The 20992-nt window shown below is 39.4% G+C and overlaps 1 protein-coding gene across 4 annotated transcripts in view; it reads right to left on the bottom strand.

Annotated features, from left to right (window-relative positions):
- The window catches only part of LOC143266964 (STAM-binding protein-like), an 89828-nt gene that overhangs the window by 11890 nt on the left and 56946 nt on the right, over nt 1-20992 (bottom strand). Inside the window, exons 1-3 of one of the 4 annotated variants that reach the window (XM_076543028.1) lie at nt 7771-9400; nt 4676-4825; nt 3311-3448 (exon numbers count right to left, since the gene is read on the bottom strand). The gene's annotated coding sequence lies outside the window, so the exon portion shown is untranslated. Of the gene's footprint in view, nt 1-3310; nt 3449-4550; nt 4826-7770; nt 9401-20992 lie in introns of those variants that run through there. The other 3 variants (XM_076543032.1, XM_076543020.1, XM_076543036.1) reach the window with 3 other exon arrangements.

Genomic DNA, 20992 nt, shown 5'->3' on the forward strand with positions numbered 1-20992 from the left:
TCTGCACTATGGCATATGCACTCATATGAACACACAAAATAAATGAAGTAAATAAAAATGTAATGCTGTGGATATCACTTTGTATGAATAAAATGCTGATTGGCCAGTAGCCAGCTAGAAAGAATAGGCGGGACAAGCAGAGAAGAGAATTCTGAGAACAAAAAGACTGAGTCAGGAGATGCTGCCAGCTGCTGCCATGACAAGCAACATGTAAAGATACCAGTAAGCCACAAACCATGTGGCAACTTATAGATTTATAGAAATGGGTTAATTTAAGATAAAAGAACTAGATAACAAGAAGCCTGCCACGCCATACAATTTGTAAGCAATATAAGTCTCTCTGTGTTTACTCAGTTGGGTCTGAGTGGCTGCGGAACTAGAGGGTGAGAGAGATTTGTCCTGACCGTGGACCAGGCAGGCCTGGAGAGAACTCTAGCTACAAATGGCACCCAACGTGGGGCAAGTGTTTCTACCTAAAACCTAAAAAAAAAAAAAAGAGTCTAAAACAAAGCTAAAAACAGCTTCCTAGTTGTCTCTCTCAATTAGCAGTAGCCTGCAGGTTTAAGCTACTCTATGTTGCGTTCATGGCATTCGGGCTTGACCTATGCTATGTTACACAGAGGTAACTCCAAGTTGTGCACTATGCTGTGTGTTGGATATAGTTTTTACTAGTTTAAAAAAAAAAAGAGGTTTCTGGGCTACACGCTGCTTTGATAAAAGCATAGTCCCACTGTTTCTAAGAACTGATGGCTCCCAGAGCTGGTGGTAAATGTACCACCGCCATGTTGGGAAGCTGAGGTGGGTGGAGTCAGCAGCCACAGCACCATTTCAGTCCTAGAATGCTGCAGTTTAAAACAATAGGTTCACAATAAGACAGATTCAGATGGAATAGTTTACAATGTGTGTAAATATATATGTAGGCTTAAAAGAAACAAAAAAAGGTGATATGTACATTTATATAAAAAATACATAGTTTTAAAAAATAAAGTCTTTAAAGAAACAGTAAAATTAATATAAAAATAAGCCACATAAAGATGGATATCACACAAAGAAACTGGATTGTGTTGTCTTTGGGATTCTTAACTGCAAAAAAAAATTTGATTGTAAAAACTGTTAAATTAAGCCACTAAAGCCACTATGTATATTTTAAAGGTACCTTGACTTCAAAAATTAGATGTAAGGATATGTTGCTTTGGAAAGGAGGCTCTGCTTTTGTTTCCACAGAAAGTAACAGGCTATGGATTTGTTCCAGATTAAGATACATGAGGTCTGATCAACCAAGACCCCCTGAAAGGTCTCTGATGATACCATGGCCCAGATGATCCAACATCCAAAATGGTTTCAAGGCAACTGGCTCAAACAATACAGCCTCATGGACTACTCCATAATCCTAAAATTTTCTTGTGTCCATCTCCTATTTCTCAGGTAATAGTATATCCTTCTGGGTTTGATGTAGTTAAAGATTAGATAGTTATAATTTCCTCAGTTATGATAAAAGATAAGTTAGATATAAAACCTTAAACTCACATATATAGGATAGATAGGATATCTTCTTTAATATTGTTAACTGTAATTCTTGCTTGATAATTGTTTTGTTATATGTAATTTTACTATATGAAAGTTAAAACCTTCCTTTTTGAAAAAAAAAAGAAAAGGGGGAGTGCTGTGGATATCACTCTGTATAAATAAAGTGCTGATTGGCCAGTAGCCAGGCAGGAAATATAGGTGGGACAAGGAGAGAGGAGAATTCTGGGAACAAAAAGACTGAGTCAGGAGATGCTGCCAGTCGCCGCCATGACAAACAACATATAAAGATACCAGTAAGCCACAAACTATATGGCACCTTATAGATTTATAGAAATGGGTTAATTTAAGATAAAAGAACTAGATAACAAGAAGCCTGCCACAGCCATAAAGTTTGTAAGCAATATAAGTCTCTCTGTGTTTACTCAGTTGGGTCTGAGTGGCTGCCGGACTAGAGGGTGAGAGAGATTTGTCCTGACCATGGGCCAGGCAGGACTGGAGAGAACTCCAGCTACAATGTAGTCATTTTTTTAAAAAAGCACTGAGTGAGAGAAATGTGTGAATGTGCAGTAACATTTTATGGTAAAGTAAATTAACTAGTGTGTTGTAGTTACCAATCCATAAGACAACACTGGATATGCAGGAAGGCTACCTTCTAGAGGACTGACTCCCAACACTTCCTCTTCCACCTGTCTATAGTGTGCAGAGAGAGCAGCCACAGCTGGAAAATGCCAACACACAGGGACAAGCTAATGACCATGCAGGATTCTTAAGACAGGAATTGACACAGAATACCAATAAGAAAGAACACCAGATTCCATGGGCGCTGTGGACATTAGTTTCAGCACAGTCCTTCCCCATTGAGGAGGACAATGCTATGTGTCTTGGTCCAGGTACTTTGAGAAGTGGCTAAAAAGTAATCAGGGAAGGACTCTGGGTAAATACCACAGTCGCCCTGAGTTTATTCCTCAAGGGCTTTTTATACACCAGCAAGGGACCAGCAAAAGACCTTCCCCTCTAAAGGACACCATGGTTCAAGCTACAAAGTACAGAAAAAGTATAAACACTTCCTTAATTCTCAAACCATCTAGTAGCCATGCCTTACAGCAAAACATCCTGTAATTAAGCCTTGAAGTATAAGACATCTGGTAACCACGCCTTAGGCCAAAACATCCTATTATGCAGCCTTGCTGGACAAAACAAGCTCAGACTCTCTGACCTTGAATCAAGATGGAATAAGGCCACTATGGATCTTTTTGAGCCCCCACATTTTACTATACAGTATTTTTGACTGATAAAAATGAAAGTGAAAGGCATTTTGTTTTGAGCTTATTTGGTAGTGGGGTTAGTGTTCTGGAAGTATCTGTTGTTGATAACTTGGTTTTTAAATTTATATATTTATCACAAGAGATATTTAATAAATTGTATGTTTTCAACCTCAGCCATAGGTATGTTTTAAAAACCCAATCATTTTCATGTTTCCATGTGAAAGGTGTATCTCCTATTTTATTTCTGACAACAACATGTTCTCCTAAAGAACCCACAATATGAAGGCATTTTAGTGTCAATATGGCTACACAATTTATAGGACCTCACACAGGAAGACCTGCTTCATCTGAAAGTTGTGAGAAGCTTAGAATCAGCTTCTTGTTAGTAATCAGAAAATCCTCTGAAATGAAAACCTGTGATTTTCTTAGACACATCATGGGACTTGTATTTATGCAGTGACTCACTTCTCAATGCAGAGACTGTTCCAGGCACAGACATACAACTCCAATCTGCTTACCTGCAGTAGAAACTACTGTGAACAAAAAACCTGTGGGAGGCCTTTCTGGAATTGCTACTTTATTGCTGACCTCAGCCTTTCAAGCTCAGCCATCCTGGATGGTTCTCACAGTGAGAATCTGAAAGATCCTCTGGGATTCTAGAAGAGGAAAGAGAAAAACATAAGCAGTTCTTTCTGGAGCACAAGGCCATGACAGGGGCAAAGGCTGAACCAGGACCGTAAGCCATCCAGGAAAATGACAGATGGTCATATGAACTGATACAGAAAGGTACTTGATAAAATGCAACATGTACTCCAAATAAAACTCTAAAATTCCTCAAAAGAATAAATTGGTTTATAAAAGCCTATGATCAACCACATGCTTCAGGGTGAACAAGGAAAATTGTCCTCCCTTGCCACTGCCTCTTGGTCAGTTAGTGCTGAAATACAAACGCAGGACAACAAGACAATAAAAGACACAACAATATATAGATGGAGGAAAAAAACCATGAAACTCAAATATTGTTGTCTATGAAGAAAGTACTCCCAACAGGATAAAAATCCTCCAGGGATTAATTAAAATTAATTAAAAAAGTGAATCTACCAAGACTGCAAGTGCAAGGCCACTCTAAAAAAGCCGGAAACTCGGTAGTTTGTCTGTATAGTGGTATTTCAATCAAAATTTACTGAGAAACACACACATATATGTACGTACATATATACTTATATATACAAAAGCACACATAAGTGTATACATACACAGTTCATATACACACACATATAAAGATAGAGAATACACACACATACAAGCACACACATACACACAAGCACACAAAGGGACACAAATATGCTGATGGGCACACACACACATATGAATACACAAACATGAACACACATGCTTGCCAAAATGTACATATGCATTCATGCACATGAACACACACACTCTTATAGGCACACATAAGCACATGCAAAATCACACATTAATATACACATTCATATACACATGAACACACACGCTTAGAGACAGATACATGCTCTTTCACAAACATACATATCACACACAAACATATAAACATGAGCACATGTAATTAGTTTTCATAATGGGCATTGTATGCTATTAAAAGAATTGACCATATAATCACAAAAGCTGAAAAACCCTACAATGTACTATTTGTACACAAAAAAACCAGAAAAGCCTGAGAATCGTGGAGGAGATGAGGATGTCCCAGCACAAATTTGGGTAGTTTAAAATACCACTCACAGTGGGCTGACTTTAACTTGGTGGTGGAGTACTTCACAGCATGGACAAGGACATGAGGAGAATGTTTCATGGAGAATTCTGGGTGGAATCCCAAGAAGCCAACAGAGAGGACATTGCATTCTCACCTCTCAGGGGAAATACTGTCATTGCAAAGTGGCTTTCCCATGGAGAGGCTCATCCACTGCTCTCTGGATGTGCTCACTTCTGTGATTTTCACAGATGAGGCAAACTCAAGCACACAGTTTTGGCAGTGAAGTCTGCATTGATACTTTCACCTGTAAAAAGAAAAGGGGCTGTGTGTAAAATCTAACATGTGTGAAATGTTTACTTTATTTCATAATAATAAGTCAGATTGATGCATGCTGTGTGATAAATTCAGCCCATGACACTGAGTTAACAATGGGAAGTCACTCCAGTGTGATACCTGATGGGAATCTCTGCAATGTCTTTGTACTGCTCCTGTAAGAGTGGAACCTTACTAAAATGAAAAAGCCTTCCACAAACAGAGTAATGATGCCATAGAGTTTCTTTTACCAGCAGTAACGCCCAAGGCATGAGCTCATGGAGGAGGCTCTGTTCACACTGGCCCCTTCCATACTCAAGACACTCCACCTGTTTTTCACTGCACTCTGGAGATGAGAAACTTGACAGCCCATCGCTTTACACCAAGATAAAGAATAATCAGAGTGCCATGTTTGCAGAGTGGCGGTGTGCAGTAATTGATTATTTCAGCCAATGAAGATTTTGTATTATTTCTGTTGGCAAGAATTCATTAGGCCATTGATGAGACAGTAGGAAAATACCTTATTTTTCATCCTGAAAGGTTAACCTGGCTCACCTTTCCAAGTAAACTGGGTCAAATGTCAAAACAACAGCAAAGCGGACCTCAAGATGAATCTATATTCTACTTTGCTCACTTTCACTTTGCTTTCAGTATGTTTACTTTGTATCTGCCTGCAGTTGTCTATGGCAAAGTAATAATCTGTCCTAGAAGACATTTTAAGAAATAATTGCTGACAACAAGCTAATTTAATACTAAAAAAACACAATTCAATTTTTACTCTTGACTTCAAATTCAATTCTTCTCTAAAGCCTTTTATATTGTTATAACCAGGATTTCCCTGAAATGTTAATATAAAAATTTTGATAAAAATACAATCTATAATTTATATTAAAACTTAGTTCAAACATACATATCAAAATTGCTGTTGAAACTTAATTGTGTTTCTAGTCAATCTCTAGAATGGTTAGCCTGATAAGAATACACACAAAAACTGATTTTTTTTTTATTTTCTGGAACCTGTAGTCTACAAGCCCCACTCAGTCCCCTAAACCCCACTGGAACCTGTAGTCTACAAGCCCCACTCAGTCCCCCAAACTCCAACTGGAACCTGTAGTTTACAAGCCCCACTCAGTCCCCCAAACACCCACTGGAACCTGTAGTCTACAAGACCCACTCAGTCCCCCAAACACCCACTGGAACCTGTAGTCTTCAAGCCCCACTCATCCCCCCAAGCCCCCACTGGAACCTGTAATCTACAAGCCCCACTCAGTACCCCAAAACCCCACTGGAACCTGAAGTCTACAAGCCCCACTCAGTACCCCAAACCACCCATTGCCTGAGACCTTAGCGTCTCCCTGAGACACAGACTCCACCAGCTCCAATTGGACCAAGAGGTGAGTGGCTGTTTTTCCAGCAGGTCACCCCACCCCCTAAGCCCTAGGCCCAGGGACATAATCTGTGCTCCCCTACCCCTACCCATTGCAGCCCCAGTTGCAGGCCAGAGGCAGGACTCCTGCAACAGGCCTGTCCATCACCACCCCCCATTGGACTCTGAAGTCTACAAGCCCCACTCAGTCCTCCAAATCCACCCATCCTCCTAGACCTCAGCAGCTCCCTGAGACAGACTCTAACAGCTGTGATTGAATCAAGAGTTTCAGGCCAGCAGGCAAGACTACTGCAGGAAGGCCAGCCCACCACCATCCCACATAGGACCATGCAACCTACAAGTCCCACTCCATCCACAAACCCACCCATCTCCTTAGACCCCAGAAGCTCCCTGAGACACAGACACACCCAATGCTGATGGAACCAAGAGCAGCTCCTAAGATACAGACACCACTTGCACCAATTGGAGGAAGAGATGGGTAGAAGCCAGTTTAAGAATACATTCAACAACATAAAGAGCAATATGGCACCATCAGAATCTAGTGGATTACAACAGCAAGGCCTTAACATCCCAACATAGAAGCAGAAGAAAACAACCTTAAAAATGATTCTATGAAGATGATAGAGGCCTTTAAAGAGGAAATGAAATATTCCCTTAAAGAAATCAAAGAAAAAAACAAACAAAAAGTTGGAAGAAATCAATAAATCCCTTAAATACAGTCAAGAAAACCAAATCAAGAAAAAGCAATCAAACAGGTGAAGGAAACAGTTCAAGACCTGAAAATTGAAATAAAAGCAATAAGGAAGACACAAACTGAGGAAATTCTGGAAATAGAAAAATCTGAGAAAATTAACAGGAACTACAGATACAAGCATAAACAACAGAATGCAAGAGATGAAAGAAAGGATCTCTGGAATTGAAGATAGGGTAGAGGAAATAGATTTACTAGTCAAAAAAAACATTAAAGCTAACAAAAAGAAACATTAAAGCCAACAAAGTCATAATGCAAAACATCCAGGAAATCTGGGACACCATGAAAAGACCATACCTAACAATAATAAGAATAGAAGAAGAAGAATACCAGCTTTCAAAAACACAGAAAATATATTCAACAAAATCATAGAAGAAAACTTTCCCAACCTAAAGAAGGAAATGCCTATGAAAATACAAGAAGCTTACAGAATACCAAATGGACTGGATCCAAAATAAAAGTCCACTTGACACATAATAATCAAAACACTAAACATCCAGAATAAAGAAAAATATTAAGAGCTGCAAAGAAAAAAAGGCCAAGTAACATATAAAGGCAGACCCATCATAATAACACCTGATTTTTCAATGGAGACTGTAGCTTGATTTTTCTGCCTCGCCCACAGTCAGGACAAATCTCTGTCACCCGCCAGTCCCACAGCCGCTCAGACCCAACCAAGTAAACACAGACACTTATATTGCTTTTCAAACCGTATGGCCGTGGCAGGCCTCTTGCCAACTGTCCTTATCTTGCTAACTGTGCTTTTATCTTACATTGATCCATTTCCATACATCTATACCTTGCCATGTGGCTGGTGGCTTACTGGCGTCTTCACATGCTGCTGGTCATGGCAGCGGCTGCAGTGTCTCTGGTCATGGCGGCGGCTGCAGTCTCTCTGGTCATTGCGGCGGCTGCAGCGTCTCCTTCTGCCTTTCTGTCCTTTTATCCTGCCTAGCCACGGCCGATCAGGTTTTATTTATTAACCAATCAGAGCAACTTGACATACAGACCATCCCCCAGCACAGCCAAGTGCAGACCATCTCAAACACCTGCACTCAGGCCCATGGTCCTAATCATCCTCTATACGGACCTGCTGGGTAACGCCACAAAGAACCTGAGAATGGGCTCCCACAGGACCTACAGAACATCCCACAGCACTTCCCCTTTCTTTTTTTTTTTAAAAGGAAGGTTTTAACTTTTACACATCTCCAAAGTCAGCTTGGTATATTTGGGAATTTGGGCGTAGCTTCTCTTAACTACTTCCTGCTGGAGGGGGGCGCTGTATCTTATGGGGATGCAAAGAAAATTTTAGGATCATGGAGTAGTCCGTGAGACCGTATCGTCTGAGCCAGTTGCCTTGAAACGATTCTGGATGTTGGATCATCTGGGCCATGGTGTCATCGGAGACCTTTCAGGTGGTCTTGGCTGATCAAACCTGATGTATCTCAATCTGGAAAAAATCCATAGCCTCTGGCTTTCTGTAGAGACAAAAACAGAGTCTCCTTTCCAAAGTAACACATCCTTATATCCAAATTTTAAAGTCAAGATATCTTTAATATATACATATTGGTTTAACTCAACATCTTTTACGATCAAATGTTTTTCTGCAGTTAAAAATCCCAAAGACAATATAATCCAAACTCTCTGTGTGATATCCATCTTTACATGGCTTATTTTTTATATTCTCTTTAATACCAACGTCACCATTCCTGGAGAACTTACCGACGTCACCGCTCCGTGTGTTGAGTTCTGAATCCTCTTTACCACCACGCGAGGATTCTTCTCAGATCACACTTTATTGGAGCGCCTCTTGGTTAAGGGACTTTGTCTTTAGTATTTTTTTTTTTTCATAACACCGGCCTTTATCCCTGTTCATTTGTCCTTTTTCTTTAGTCCCTCTTTTTTTTTTTTTCTTCCCTTTTTTTTCTTTAGCCCTTTTTTTTCTTTAGCCCCAAGTTCGGGCGCCAAATGTAGCTTGATTTTTCTGCCTCGCCCACAGTCAGGACAAATCTCTGTCACCCGCCAGTCCCACAGCCGCTCAGACCCAACCAAGTAAACACAGACACTTATATTGCTTTTCAAACCGTATGGCCGTGGCAGGCCTCTTGCCAACTGTCCTTATCTTGCTAACTGTGCTTTTATCTTACATTGATCCATTTCCATACATCTATACCTTGCCATGTGGCTGGTGGCTTACTGGCGTCTTCACATGCTGCTGGTCATGGCAGCGGCTGCAGTGTCTCTGGTCATGGCGGCGGCTGCAGTCTCTCTGGTCATTGCGGCGGCTGCAGCGTCTCCTTCTGCCTTTCTGTCCTTTTATCCTGCCTAGCCACGGCCGATCAGGTTTTATTTATTAACCAATCAGAGCAACTTGACATACAGACCATCCCCCAGCACAGCCAAGTGCAGACCATCTCAAACACCTGCACTCAGGCCCATGGTCCTAATCATCCTCTATACGGACCTGCTGGGTAACGCCACAAAGAACCTGAGAATGGGCTCCCACAGGACCTACAGAACATCCCACAGCAGGAGACTCTGAAAGCCAGAAGGTCTTAGACAGTGGTTATACAGACACTAAGAGATACCTACTTATCTATGGTGATATATTGTGTACCATAATAAAATTTGCCTGAAGATCAGAGAACAGAACCAGCCACTAAATTTAACAGATGCCGAGCAGTGGGCACACACCTTTAATCCTAGCATTTGGGAGATAGAGATCTATCCGGATCTCTGTGAGTTCAAAGCCACCCTGGATTACATGAGACTGATTAAGTCTAGGAGAGAAACAGAGCCAGGTAGTGGTAGCACACACCTTTAATCCCAGTAGTTGGGAATCACAGGCCTTTAATCCCAGCACTAGAGATTTTATGCCTCTGTAACTAATATTTGAGAAGCACACACATCTTTAATCCCAGCACTAGGAAGTAAGTAATATGGTTGAGCAGATAAATGTATATAAGGCCTGAGGAGACAGGAACTAAAGCCTTTTTCTGCTAAAGCCCTTTTTCAACTGAAAGCCCTTTTAGCTAAAGGCTTTTTGGCTGAAGACTTTTCTGCTGAAGGCCTTTTCGGCTGAAGTCCTTTTGGCTAGAGCCCTTTTCGGCTGAAGCTTTTTTGGCTAGAGCCTTTTTAGCTGGAAGCCCCTTTCGGCTGGATCCCTTTTGGCTTAGGACTCAGAGACATTCAGTCAGAGGATTCATGGAATTGGCGAGGTAAGTAGTAGCTATGATGAAGGGTCCAGGAATATAGAAATATAAAATTATAAGCTTAAGAGATAAAAACTGACAGTCATCAGCTCTAAAGGTTAACTGCTAACAATGGCTGACTGCGTTTCAGCCAGCTCCTCTGTCAATAGTCAGGGGTTAACATTTAACCCCCTTGCCCCTTATAGCCAACAATTGCCTGTTACCAATGCTAACTTTTAATGGTTATTTCTACATGACTTCTAGCATGCATCCCATGCCTGATGTTTCTACGTGACTCCTAGCATGCATCCCGTGCCTGACACTATAAAAGGGGCCAGTACCTGCCTCCATAGCCACAGCCCCAGAATTCCAACATTGGCTGTGGTCTCAGATAACTGATAAGCTTTTGTGCCCTGAGATGTTTTATTTTATTTATTTAAATTTTTTTATTTTTATTTTTCTGGAAGAAAGTTTGCTTCTGGTTTAATAGACTTTGTGGTCTGTCCACTATTATTATGTGACCCTGGACCCAACAGTGACTTGTTTCAATGTCACTTTGATCTTTCAACATTTACTCCAATATCTGACTCTGGGTTTTTTATTAAAAGACCATTTAAGACCTTTAGAAATTTGAACAACAGGTGTAGGTATTCTTATATCTAACAAAATAGACTTCAAACTAAAATCAATCAACACAGATCAAAAAGGACATTTAATGTTCATCACAGGGAAAATCCATCAAGATGAAATCTCAATTCTGAACATTTATGCCCCAGATAAAAGGATACCCACATATGTAAAAGAAATATTACTAAATCTTAAATTGTACATCAAACCCCACACACTAATAATGGGAGACTGCAACACCCCACTCTCACCAGTGGACAGGTCTGCCAGTCAAAAACTTAACAGACAAATGAGGGAACTAACAGATATTATGACTCAAATGGACCCAAACACAAAAGAACATACCTTCTTCTCAACACCATATGGAAACTTCCATAAAATTGACCACATACTCAGTCACAAAGCAAATCTCAAAAATTGGAATAACCTCCTGTATTTTATCAGACCACCATGCTGTAAAGTTAGAATTCAACAACAACACAAATTACAGACAGCCAACAATCTTATGGAAACTGAATAATGCTCAACTGAATCACCAATGGATCAAGAAAGAAATAAAGAAAGAAATTAAAGACTTACTAGAATTCAATGAAAAAGAAAGTACAACATACCCTAACCTATGGGACACTATGAAAGCAGTACTAAGAGAAAAATTCATAGCACTATATGTCCACAAAAAGAAGTTGGAGAAATCTCACACTAGCAACTTAACAGCACACCTGAAAGCTCTAGAACAAAAAGAAGCAAATTCACCCACAAGGAGGAGATGACAGGAAATACTCAAACTGAGGGTTGAAATCAATAAAATAGAAATAAAGAGAACAATACAAAGAATCAATGAAACAAAGAGTTGGTTCTTTGAGGAAATCAACAAGATAGACAAACCCTTATCCAAACTAACCAAAATGCAGAGAGAGAGCATCCAAATTAACAAAATCAGAAATGAAAAGGTAGACATAACAACAGACAATGAGGAAATCCAGAGAATCATCAGGTCATACTTCAAAAATGTGTACTCCACAAAATTGGAAAATGTAAAAGAAATGAACAATTTTCTGGACAGGTACCATATACTCGAATTAAATCAAAATCAAATAAACAATTTAAATAGACCTAAACTCCTATGGAAATAGAAGCAGTCATTAAAAGTCTCCCAATCAAAAAAAGCCCAGGGCCAGATGGTGTCAGTGCAAAACTCCTCAGATTGCTCCACACAATAAAAACAGAAGGAACATTGCCCACTCTTTTTATGAGGCTACAATCACCCTGATACCCAAACCACACAAAGATGCAACAAAGAAAGAGAATTACAGACAAATCTCCCTCATGAACATTGATGCAAAATAATAAAATACTGGCAAACCAAATGCAAGAACACATCAAAAAAAATCATCCACCATGATCAAGTAGACTTCATCCCAGAGATGCATGGGTAGCTAAGCATATAAAAATCTGTCAATGTAATCCACCATATAAACAAACTGAAAGAAAAAAACTTGATTATCTCATTAGATGCTGAAAAAGCATATGACAAAATCCAACACCCCTTCATGATAAAGTCCTGGAGAGATTAAGAGATATAAGGGATATATTTAATATAATAAGGACTATTTACAATAAGCCTGTAGCCAGCATCATTAAATAAAGAGAAACCTCAAAGAAATTCCACCAAAATCACTAACAAGATAATGTTTTTCACTCTCTCCTATCTACTCAAAATAGTACTTGGTGTTTTAGCTAAAGCAAACTGAAGGAGATCAAATTATAAAGGAAAAGTCAAAGTATCATTATTTGCAGATGATATAATAATATATGTAAGTGGCCCTAAAAATTCCATCAGGGAATTCATACAGCTAACAAACAAGGTGACTGGATATAAGATTAACTATAAAAAAATCAGTAGTCATCCTATATACAAATTATAAATGTACTGAGAAAGAAGTCAGGGAAAACAACACTTTTCCACTGTAAAACTATATAATATGAAGTATGTTGAGTAACTCTAACCAAGTAAAACACTTGTATAATAAAATCTTCACCTTAGCCGGGCGGTGGTGGCGCACGCCTTTAATCCCAGCACTCGGGAGGCAGAGGCAGGCGGATCTCTGTGAGTTTGAGGCCAGCCTGGGCTACCAAGTGAGTTCCAGGAAAGGCGCAAAGCTACACAGAGAAACCCTGTCTCGAAAAACAAAAAAAAAAAAAAAAAAATCTTCAAGTCTTTGAAGAAAGAATTTGGAGAAGACAACAGAAGATGGAAAAATCACTCATGCTCATGAATTGGAAGGGTTAACATAGTAAAAATAGCAATCTTACCAAAAGCAATCTACAGACTCAATACCATATCCATCACAATTTAAACACAATTCTTTACAGACCTTGAAAGAACAATACTCAACTTATAAGGGAAAAAAACCCAGGATAGCTAAAACAATCCTGTACAATAAAAGAACTGGTGGATACATCACTATTCCTGATTTCAAGCTCTACTATAGAGGTGTAGTAACAAACACAGCACAGTATTGTCATAAAACCAGACACATGGATCAATGGAATCAAACTGAAAACCCAGACATAAATTCACACTCCTATGGACACTTGATTTTTCATTTTAAAAAAAAAAAGCCAAAACCATACAATGGCAAAAAGAAACATTTTCAAGAAATGGTTCTGGCATAACTGGATGTCAACATGTAGAAGAATACAAATAGATCCATGTCTATCGTTCTGCACAAAACTCAAGTCCAAGTAGATCTAAGACCTCAACATAAATCCAGCTACACTGCACTGAAAGAACAGACAGTGGGGAACAGCCTTGAACACACTGGCACAGAAAACAACTTCCTGAATAGAACTCCAAAAGTTCAGGAATTAAGATCAACAATTAATAAATGGGACCTCATGAAACTGAAACGCCTCTGTGAGGCAAAGAACAATGTCAGTAGGACAAAATGGCAGCCTTCAGAAAGGGAAAAGATCTTTACCAACCTCACATGCAACAGAGGGATAGTCTCCAAAATGTATAAAGAACTCAAGAAACTAGAAATCAAAAAGCTAAATAATCCAATTAAAAATGGGATACAGACATAAACAGAGAATTCTCAACAGAAGAATCTCAAAAAGATGAGATATACTTAAAGAAATGTTCATCATCCTTAGCCATCTTGGAAACGCAAATTAAAGCAACTCTGAGATTCAATCTTACACCTGTCAGAATGGCTAAGATCAAAAACACAAATGACAGCTTATGCTAGTGAGGATGTGGAGAAAGGGGAATGAATATTCCTCCACTGATGGTGGAACTGAACATTTGTACAGCCACTTTCAGAATCAATATGGCATTTTCTCAGAAAATTGAGACTCAATCTACCTCAATACCCAGCTATATCACTCTTGGGCATATACCCAAAAGAAGCTCAATCATACCACAAGGACAGTTACTCAGCTATGTCCATAACAGCTTTATTTGTAATAGCTAGAACCTGGAAACAACCTAAATGCCCCTCATCCAAAGAATGGATAAATAAAATATGGTATATTTACACAATCAAGTATTACTCAGTGGTAAAAAATAATCATGAAATTTTCAGGAAAATTGATGAAACTAGAAGAAAAAAATCATCCTGAATGAGGTAACCAAGACCCAAAAAGATAAACATGGCATGTATATAAGTGAATATTAACTGTAAAGTAAAGAATAATCATGCTACAATCCACAGACCCAGAGAGGCTCAGTAGCAAGAAGGGTCCAAGAGGATACACATAGATCTCCTTGGAAAGGGGAAACAGAAGAGATCTCTTGGGTGGACTGTGGGTAGGTGGGCATGAGAACGTGAGGGTTCAAGTTAGGGTATGGGTATAGGGAGAGAATATAGAAAGACAGGACTAGAAAAAGAGGCCTTTCAGGGTCAGGTAGAAACCTGATGCAAGGGAAACTCCCACAAATCTACAAGGATGACCCCAGCTAAAACTCATAGCAATAATGGATAGGTAGCCTGAACTGGCCATCGCCTGTAATCAGATTGGTGAATATCCCGATTGTTATCAGAGAACCTTCATTTAGGAACTTATGGAAAAAGATATAGAGACCCATAGCCAAACATTAGGTTGAGCTAGGGTAATCTTGCTGAAAAGAGGGAAGGATAGTAGGAGCCAGAGGAGTCAAGGACATCACAAGAAAACCCACACAGAGCCTGGCAGTGGTAGCGTACACCTTTAATCCCAGGACTCGAGAGGCAGAGACAGGTGGATCTCTGTGAGTTTGAGGCCATCCTGGTCTACAGAGTGAGTTCCAGGACAGTCACCAAAGCTACAGAGAAAACCCCTTTCTCAAAAGAAAGAGAGAGAGAGAGAGAGAGAGAGAGAGAGAGAGAGAGAGAGAGAGAGAGAGAGAGAGAGAGAGGAGGAAGGAAGGAAGGAAGGAAGGAAGAAAGAAAGAAAGAAGGAAAAAAGAAAAAGGAAGGAAGGAAGGAAGGAAGGAACCCACAGAATCAACTAACCTGGGATCATAGGATCTCACAGAGTCTGAAGCAACAACCAGGGATCCTACATGGGACTAATTTAAGCTCTCTGGATATATGTGACAGTTGTATAGCTTGGTCTATTTGTGGGGCTCCTAACAATGGGAACAGGAGCTGTCTCTAATGCTTTGGCTGGCTCTTGGAAAGCTATTTCTCCTACTGGATGGTTTTGCCCAGCCTAAATACAAGGGAAGGTACTTAGTCTTACTGCAACTTGATATGCCATGCTTTGTTGATATCCATGGGAGGCCTGGCCCTATTTGAACAGAAACAAAGGAGTGGATTAAAGGAGGGAGGTGTAGATGGGAAGGGGAAGGGAATGGGAAGAAAGGAGGGAGGGAAAACTGTAGTTGGGATGTAAAATAAATTAATTAAATTTTTAAAAGTCCAAAATATATGAAGAACTCAAGAACTAGAAATAAAAAAAGCAAATAATCCAATTAAAAATGTGATACAGATCTTAACAGATAATTCTCACTAGAGAAATTTCAAATGGTTAAGAAACACTTAAAGAAATGTTCAACATCCTTAGACATCAGGGATATGCAAATCAAAACTACTTTGAGATTCCATCTTACATGTCAGAATGACTAAGATGAATAATATCAGTGACAGCTCATACTGGCAAGGAGAGCAAAAGGAACACTCCATCACTGCATATACCCAAAGTACACTCCAACCTACCACAAGGACTCTTGCTCAAGCATGTTCATTGTGGCTTTATTTATAATAGCCAGTAACAACCTCGATATCCCTCAACAGAAAAATGTGTAAAGAAAATTTGTTTACATAATGAACTATTACTCAGTTTTTTAATGATATCATGAAATTTATAGGTAAATTGATGTGTTTATCTAATTATTCTTAATCAATGAAAAATCAGGAGTCAGATATTGGGGTAAGAATCTGAATGATCAGAGAAGCAACCAGTGACCTCCTCTCTCTCCTTCCTCCATCCAAAAGGGGAGAGACCCTGTCTAAGCCCCATGCTACTACTTTCTGTCTCTCTATCTGTCCTCAGTTCTTCAAAACCTCTGTGGTTAATTTTAATCAGTTAGTAGCTAACTCTACTCTCTAATTCAAAACAAACTATTATCAGTCTTGAGAGTATCAGAATACAATCAAATATCACACAATATCAAATGGATGAAACTAGAAAAAAATCATCCTGGGTGAGGTAACAGAGACCCTGAAAGGCAAATATGGTATATATTCACTTGTAAGTGGATATAAGACATTTAGTAAATGATAAGCAAGCTACAGTCCTGAGACCCAGAGAGGTTAGTGAAAGATAAATATCTAGGGGGAACCTGGTTTCCTTGGGAGAGTAAAATAAAATAGACTTTTTAGGGTAACCTGGGGGCAAGTGGGGACAAATGTGGTGATATCAGGTTAGGGGGATAGAATTAAGGCAGAGAATATGGAGAAAGACAGGTGAAATTGGGGGTATTTGGGTCAAGGTATGGAAAACTAATGCAGTGAAAACTTCCTCTACTCTATGAACCTAATCCTAATGAGGCCACTTTATCTTAGAGGATACAGAGTCTCAACTGGACATCTTTTGTAGCCAGGTAAGCCTTGCAGTGGTGGGAATGCACTGCATTCAATTGGGTTGTTGGCCAAGGGGGGCCCAATAGAAATCTCCAAACAGCCCAGGCTGTTGCTAAGAAAAAGGATTGTTCTCTACATACTAACAGCAGGTCCCCATTGCCAAGAAAACACCCAAACAACTCATTGAACATGGAAAAGTTGAGCTTGTGCCTACATGGAAACTTACCCCTACATTCTAGTCTCTTTGGTTCAGGAAGGTACCCTGAAGGCTACCAAAAGAGATGTGTGGACACCAACCCAGTCACAAAACCTTTGTCCTACATCTATCCTGTATACAAAATATGCTAGGACAACAGTGGCAAAGAACTTGTGGGAATAGTCAATCAATGTCCGGTTTGACTTAAAGCCCACTCCATAAGAAGGAACTCATACCAAACACAGTAGGGGTAACCAAGAACCAGAGACTAGATAATCCAGAGACCTAAGGTAAAACCAACTATTACTGGTCTAAAAAAATTCAATGAAATGATTTTTAATGATATTCTGCTATACTCGTAGATCAGTGTCTTATCCAGTCATCATCAGATAGGCTTTCTCTGGTAGCAGATGGGAACAAATGCAGAGACCCACAGCCAGACATTATGCAGAGTCTGAATTGGAAGTTTCCATCAAATCCCTCCCCTCAGTGCATAGTGACTCCTGTAGAAGAGGAGGTCAAAAGATTATAAGAACCAGAAAGGATAGAGATATAAGGAGAACAAGGCCCTTTGAATCAACCAAGCAAGGAGTATATGACTTCACAGAGATTGAAGGTGCAAGCACAGGGCCTACATGGATCTATGAAAAAATAATAACACACAAAAGTTATGATAAAATGGATGCAGTCTAGTAACAGCAGCAAAGATGGAGGCCTTCAAAATAAACAGAACATTGTTTATCTAAAAACTTTATTGACAAGGTATTAGACTGCCATCCATTTGATGGACATGCACAATCATTATCATCTGATTCTATATAATACCTGTAAACAAATAAGGAGAATTATAGCTCTAAACTTTATAATTGCATACACATTTTATCACTGCAACTCATACAATGATTTCATGTATGAAATGAATGAGACCAACATAATTCAGTATTTTGTTTTAAATCACATAGCCAATGGATCACAGAGTCTATGATAAATATTATTACCACTATAACTCAACAATAAACATATTTAACAAAAAAGGGAAAAGAAAACTAAATAGCTCAGCAAAATGTAAATGTTCCAAATCATGGTTTCTAGAAAGGACACTCTTAGAACAAGGAAGGGTAGTTTAGACCTTCTGTGTCTAAATACTCAGTGGGATAAAATGGGTTAGATAACCTTTCTGAGTTCATAGCTCCCTCGTTTATATAAAGGGATTGACGGCTGGGCAGCAATGGTGCACATCTTTAATCCCAGCACTCACTCAGGAGGCACAGGCAGGTGGATCTGGGTTCCAGGCCAGCCTGGTATACAGAGTGTGTTCTAGGACAGGCTCCAAAGCTATACAGAGAATCTCTGTCTCAATGCTCCCCACAAAAAAGGGGGGACTAATGGTAACACATGCATTATTGGACTCTACCTTGAGATTCCCATTGAACATTCACATTCAACTATCAAGGCAGTGAACTGGATTCATCTTCTCATGACCTTGAGAAGACACAACATATCTGCAACAAAAGGCACCTGCTATACTCCTTGACTAGGCAAAAGATGCTGCTACTCTGGAGATGAGCGTGCTCTGTGGAGAACTCTAGGTGGTCCATGTGCAGTGAGTTCCTTTATTCATCTAAGCACAGGTACTTTTAACAATAGTATACAATAAATGATTTTTAAAATTATAACGAGAAGTTTAGGGCATTGCTTTAACTATCTTCACAAACAGATTTCAATACAATATGCCAGAAATCACAGAAAATTTCTATAAACGGAGAAAAATATTTGTTAAATATTTTTATTTGCTTGTAAAGAGATGCTGTAAAGGAAGAACAATAGTGTAAATGTGCTTGGGAAAGCAGCAGGAAATATAATAACAACTATAAATAAGGCGAAAGGAACACATCAAGAGACAGCAGGCAGAAATGAGAGAGAGAGAGAGAGAGAGAGAGAGAGAGAGAGAGAGAGAGAGAGAGAGAGAGAGAGAGAGAATTTAACAAAATTGTTAAGTGCTAAACTGATTGGTGGCTATGATATAAATGTCCCTACTAAACCATTAAGAGATGTGAACTTAAAGAGTTTTTTAAGTAAGAAGGACTTTACACTCATGAATCAACCAATCAATTCATGGATTAACAAATTAGAAAATTAGTTGTCTTGATATAATTATTGGTACCATGCCTTACATGTGCAACAGGACTACAGAGTCCCCACCATCAAAAAAGTTCTCAGCATATGTAGCTAGCACCTCAGTCTTGGGCATTACAGAAATTGAAACCATGAACTTAACAAACCTTAGATTAGAGAGATAGGGAGAGTTAAAAACCAAGGCTGTATAAGACAACTGCAAGCATGTGGGGCAAGAGAAGTGAAATCCAGGTATCAAGACAAAACATGATTACTCAATAGTTATTGTGGTTTGTTGGAAGGGATGCTGGGAAAGTGCTAAATACCCCCATTAGAGCAGAATGATGCATGTGAAGTATAAGAGGTTTAACGACAGGGCTGTAACTAACATTCAAAGGAATATCCAAGACATCCACTCGTCCAGGTGCTAGAGAGACTGCACAAAAGTCTTTGTAAGGAGGTGCATTCTAGTTTTCTACAACACCAATTCACAGCTACTTGCCTGTCATCCATCTGAAACACAAGAGAGGAATACAAAACCTGCATATAAAAAGATAATATGAAAATAAAACAGTAATTATTCCAATTGGACCAGCACACACTGTTGGGCCCCATAAGGCCTGGGTGTGAAGCCCAGTGTAACTTCCCTAGCCTAGCTCAAGTTTGGCGACCTATCCTTGGACATGACTTCTGCATACGAGTGACTCAGCACTACCCAACCTAGAATGTCCTCTGCCTAGTAACTGCTGAGGAAGGCATCATCTCATTGGCCCACTATCCTCACCCCATCCCCCTGTCACCCCAACCTATATAAGTCCACTCCTGATGCAACAAATCGAGTTCATGCCTTGACAGGGCTCCCAGCTCAGCGTGCTTCTCTCCGATGGACAGGTCAACACTCACCATCCCACTCAGCCCCAAGGGAGAGACTGGCTGAACCCGTCCTGCCTCCACCCTACCTGTTGGTCAGACTGACAACACACTCTCTATGCTTATCAAACCAGCACCTTGCTTTTATAAATATTCACGAGGATTGAATATTGGTATTATAATAAATGTGTATGAAAACAACAGTGCTAAGGGCCAAAATTTGCTTTTGCACAGGGTATTCATTAATCAAGTCATCATACTATACCTCATAAATATGTATCAATGAAAATCAATACTTAATTTCAAACAGAAAAATGTTCCCTTTCCTGGAGAATCCAACCTTGGCCATGAGCTGAGTGGAAGGAGATTGTCATGCTCTGTACATTGGAGAAGAGGATTGAATATGCATCAAGCCATACTTTATGTACAGATGATTAAATTACCATCTGACACCCTCGACACATCTTTTGGGGTGTGTATCATTACAAATGATATCTTGTTATTTTTCAGGCTAGAATGAATGATGACAGTCTTTATTGATTTCTTTCTAATCAGAAATTTTGTGCCATTAAACTGATACATGGTAACTGCTTAAGTCTCAAAATGGCTAAAAGGTTAAAACTGAAAAGACACATCTCCAAATATTTTATGAATCTCTGAAAGATCAGCCTTTCATATGCTCTGGGATTGAAATTCAAGTCAATCCTTGGAGTGAGAAACCCATCCTCTGCCACAAATAAATCTATTCTAACTCTATAGACCTCTGTATTTCAATGACATGTAAGCATTTCCTTTAACCAGAGAGATTCCAAAGAAGCTAGGTTCTAGTTAGATGCTTACACTCTTGGAGAATAGAAAAGTGACAGTCTTAAGAAAATAACTGTAAGACTAGAACACTCAATACATAAAGATGGATGTGTGTGAAGATGCATTTGCCTAGTAAGTAGTTTTAAA

The sequence above is a fragment of the Peromyscus maniculatus genome, chromosome 1, assembly GCF_049852395.1.
Source record: "Peromyscus maniculatus bairdii isolate BWxNUB_F1_BW_parent chromosome 1, HU_Pman_BW_mat_3.1, whole genome shotgun sequence".
Taxonomy (NCBI): Eukaryota; Metazoa; Chordata; class Mammalia; order Rodentia; family Cricetidae; genus Peromyscus; species Peromyscus maniculatus.